Here is a 5,000-nt window from a genome sequence, read left to right as displayed (position 1 = left end):
TATTTTCAACCTAGATTCTGAATATGATTATTAAGAAATGGTTGCTTCTAATTAATAAATAGTTGAGTTTCCAGCTTGGATTTTGTTATTATTATTATTACTGTTACTATTATTATTATTATTATTATTATTATCATTATTATTATTATTATCATTGCTATTATTATTATCATCATCATTATTATCATTGTTGTTGTTATTATTATTATTATTATTATTATTATTATTATTATTATTATTACCATTATGATTATCATTATTATTATAATTATTATTATAATTATTATCAATATTATTATCTTTATTGTCATTATTATCATTATTGTCATTATTATCATTATTATTGTTATTATTATTATCACTGCTACCAGACAATGAATGTTAGGAATTTATTAGTTTCAATTTTTCTACCAAATACTTCACATAATATTGAAATTAAGCCAATTATTTTAATTGGTCTAGTTACCAGATATTCAGTTGTTGACATTTGATACTATAACAGATATTTACTTTGAAAAGTTGCAAGATATAGTTGATAATATATTTGCTTTCTATATTATCTGGAAATTGTTTTGTGAGATCTAGTATACTGCTTTGGCTAAAGAAAAAGGGCAGGAAAAAAATGTTGGATCATTCATAATGCTTTTAACATCCAAACCCAGTTGGAAAAGTTATCAAGAGCTGAAAGAAGAAATTATATAGATTTTGACTGATTGTAGTTTTAACTGTGTTGCTTTAGCTTTAGGTTTCTTTACCCAGAGTCTTTGGAAGTGGGTTAGATCTATAACTACGTTAGTCTCTTGAAATGATTGCACTGGCATTTATTAAGTGTTTTTGACATTTTACATTTCTTTTTATTCATCATAATTCATGATTTGTGTCAGTAATGAAATGTATATTTGTTTATACCACAAGTGTGTTCTTATATGGTGTAACTGCTCCTATGCATTACTGATCCAATAAAACATACAGAACAGAGGGAAATTTTCCTTACAGGAATATCCTTATACAATGTAGATTTTTCTTTGTTGTTATACGGAGGTTAAGACCCAATGCTGGGATCTCTGCTGTCTAGGGCCTCAGCCCTCAACTCAACTAATTTTGCATGGTCTTTTCCCCCTCCAGCTTTTTGTTTCCATCCCTTCTCCAATCCATTCTACTATCTACTTCCTAAGGTGGAAGAACCGTGCTGAAAGGATGAAAGGCTGACCTTGTGCCAGTCCTGAACAGCCTGCGGGAACCATGGGCACGGTACTCCCAATTTAGTTGTCTGTACAGGGAACTGAGGGGTGGACTGTTAATTTTCCTTTACATAATCAAGGCTTCCCATAGCCACTAATGATGTAATACCCCTATTAGGGGCAATGAGGCTTGCCCCTTCATCAAACAGGCCCACCGGCTCCCTGACCCTAGACTCTCCTTTGACCACGACTCCGAACACTGAAACTACTACCCACTCCTCAATGCCTACTAGTGCATTTACCCACCCAAGCAGAGACTCAATCTCCAGAAGACATTCCTACCCTCCCAACTTCCTCAAATTCATCAACTCTACCCCTACAACCTTCTTCATCAAACACCCCAACCTCCCTTATTACTACCTTACAGCCTTATTCTCCATCTCTGCGTAATACTACCCCCCTCAACAATACTCCTGCTTCCACACGCCCCTGTCCTTCTACCACCACCAACCCTACAAATATCTTAACTACTCTATTTAGCCTAGCTAAATGGGACTGATTTTTTGTGATCCCCCCTACAGCTCCTTACTCAGGCAACACTCTTCTCTTTCAACAATGTCTCCATAAACATGTAGGCAGAGTCCCTTTCCGTACCCAGCGCAATCGCTTCCATCTCAAAGCTGAAGCTATTGCATTATCAAAACTAGCTGATCTCTCTGGCAACCCCATCCCTGCAGAACCTCATCCAACTCTTAATACTTGTACCAGAACTGTCTCTATCTCCCCAGCAAACTGCCCAGTCGATACTAAAGATTGGTCAGATTGTGGAGAAGACTTGCTTGTCTGCCTCAAAAACCAGGACGTGATATCAGTACATTGCTACTCCATTCCTCCTAGAGGTCATTGAGAGAAACACACCAACATTGCTAAAATTACTTTCAATACACATGACCTTCCCATTTGTATCTACATTGGTTGACAATCCCTCCTTGTTCAACCATACCAACCTCCTCCCCGTCAGTGTCAAAATTGTTGGCGATTTGGACATCCTGCCAAACAATGCCGCTCCATAGACTGATGCCCCCTCTGTGTCCAACTCAGTCCTAACAGATCAAACTGCCCTGCACATACACACACATGTGCTAACTGTGGCAGCCCCCACAATGTATTTTATAGAGGCTGTCCCACTTACAAGTTCGAGTCTGAGGTAGTAGCGCTCAGATACAAAAATGGTCTCACTCTACGTGAAGCCAGACAGGAAGCACGCCAACAAGGTTTCTCTTATACTCCCTACTCCAGTAATGTCACTCACTTTGCCCCTTCCCTTAAGATGTTCCTACACCCTCCCCTATACCTACTTACTTCCCCACTTCCACCACTTCCACTTCTACATTCAACCTCCCCAGTCAAATTCTCTTGACACTCTAAATCCAGACACCCCAATCTCAACCACACTCCAATCTCAACTACAGCCCCAACACCATCCCCTCTCCCTCCCCGCACTACCCGCAGTAGACAGACGAAACGTTCCACCCCTTCTTCCCCTACAGCACACTCATCTCCCCCTACCTTTACCTTTATTCCTCAGACACCAGTCTCCTCTTCCCCCCTCATAAGAAAACCTTTGTCCCACAAAACTCTCCAACCAACTCCACTGCAGAAACTATGGAAGACATTCAAAGCTATATGCATGAGACACAAAATTCCATAACTCATGCTCCATCTCCTGCTGCACAGTCCTCTTCAACGTCTACCCCCTCTTCCCTTATTACTACTCTTCATACATACCCCACACATTCTCTTGTCCTGTCCACGCTTTAATACAGCACGTACCTCTGCTTTTCCACACCTATCCTCCCTTCACCGACCTCCCAACATATCAGACATCCTTACAGAATCCCACAGCTTCTGCCTCGACCTGTTCTCCTTCCTCAGACGCATAAATATCCTTCACTTGATCTAACTCCCTTACCTAAACCACCATAATCTTTTCCCTCATCTTCAACTTTTCAACACTAATCTAGATAGTTGACACATAGCAACTATCACCTGACATCCCCCTTCACTATACCTTCCTATAGTGCTATATGACCTTAGATGTCTAGCACATTTATCTTAACCATTAACCATTACTCTTCATACATATTGTCCCCACCCCCCCAACTGCAGAACTACTCCACTCCACACCATCTTATCTTCCTCTCGCCCTCATACTTCTACTGCCTCTACCTCTGCAAACTTTCTGAGTACTCTCTTTGGCCCAGCCAAGTGGGATCGATTCCTTGTGATTCCCCCCACAGCCCCATATTCTGAGAATACCCTTTTCTTTCAGCAGTGCTTCCAAAAGCAAGTAGGTAAGGTTATGTTTTGCAGTCGTTCATCCTTTCAGCTCGGCTCTTACACCTTAGGAAGTAGATAGTAGAAGGGGTTGGAGAAGGGACGGAAACAAAAAGCTGGAGGGGGAAAAGACCATGCAAAATTAGTTGAGTCGAGGGCTGAGGCCCTAGACAGCGGAGATCCCTGCATTGGGTCTCAGTCTCCATCTCCTAAGCCCCCCCTCGACAACAACAGGCAAGAGATTGGAGGGGCAGCAATCAAGAAGAAACTGCAAAATGGTTTTCCAACTGTACTGAAAATCATTGTCACCCCAATGCACAGAAATACTTCTACTATCCAAATAGCAAAAACTTATGAAAGCTAAAGAGGAAAGTGTTCTGGTCTGCTACCTGCATTTTGTTCCTTTATGATAGAGTAATGTATCTAACTCAACTTTAGCCAAGAGGGATTTTTTAAATCTTTGATCATATTCGTATAGACAAACAGGATAGAGTTGGAAATGAAAAGATAAAAGTTAGTGACATGTACCAGTTTACTAATAGTGAACTGAGTAGATTGGTATGGTGAAACAATTTTGTTTTTTTCTAGAAAAAGATCATTAGCTTTTGCATAAAATGTCTATTTTTTTATTATTTTTTAATCCATTTTATGTTAATGATATTACTAGTTTTCCATTTCATTTCTTATGTATGATTATTTACAGTGACACTTTTTACAAAATATATATATTTTTTTTTTCATTAATGTTAATAATATTATTCGTTTTCCTTTCAATTACTCTTATTACATGTACGATAATGTTTTTTTGTAAATTTTTATTACTTGAATGTCAATGATATTACTAATTTTCCATTTCAATTATTCTTAATATATATATGATAATGTACAGTAACTCTTAAAATTAACAACAGCTTCCATAATGTATAATGATTTAGCAGATCATGATAATATTTAAATGCTATAACAAAATGTTTGTTTTTTAATATGAAAATGTGTTTCATCATTCATACTGCCATAGTTGTTCAAACAAGGAAAGAAACACAATAAATTGTGAAGTAACTCTTTTGCAACAACAATTGCAGCAACTGTACAATTTTGAACTATCAAATGTTTCTTATACCTATATTGTCATTATAGTATAACAAGAGTAAAATAGATTTATACTTTCTAAAATATACACAGTTCATTTTTAAAAACATATTTGAATCAATTAATATAAACGAAATTTAGCCTACTACTGAAATTTTAACAATCTACTTATATTAGGGAAAAGTAAAACAGACCAGGTGGGTCAGTGGGCTACATGGGGAGCTAGACACACCAACCCAGACTATGCATTAATATTTTTCTTCAAATTAAACAGGAATTATACACATTCTATATTTCTAAAACCTTTAATTTCCAATGAAAATCATAAATACTTATGCAAGCTCTTCTTTTCAGACATGATTATGCATACAAAATATTGGTATTATCAAAATT

At 37.4% G+C, this 5,000-nt stretch overlaps 1 protein-coding gene across 1 annotated transcript in view; it reads right to left on the bottom strand.

Annotated features, from left to right (window-relative positions):
- Positions 1 to 4,034: 4,034 nt before the first annotated feature.
- LOC113826254 (ribosome biogenesis protein BMS1 homolog) overlaps positions 4,035 to 5,000 on the bottom strand; it is a gene marked incomplete in the record, with an annotated part of 38,506 nt that continues 37,540 nt past the window's right edge. The window contains 1 exon segment of the mRNA XM_070130038.1: positions 4,035 to 5,000. This exon segment is cut by the window's right edge and continues 287 nt beyond it.

Source organism: Penaeus vannamei, chromosome 14 (assembly GCF_042767895.1).
Source record: "Penaeus vannamei isolate JL-2024 chromosome 14, ASM4276789v1, whole genome shotgun sequence".
Lineage (NCBI taxonomy): Eukaryota > Metazoa > Arthropoda > Malacostraca > Decapoda > Penaeidae > Penaeus > Penaeus vannamei.
Note: the sequence above shows the minus strand (reverse complement) of the source record. Positions and strands in the feature narration are given on the sequence as shown.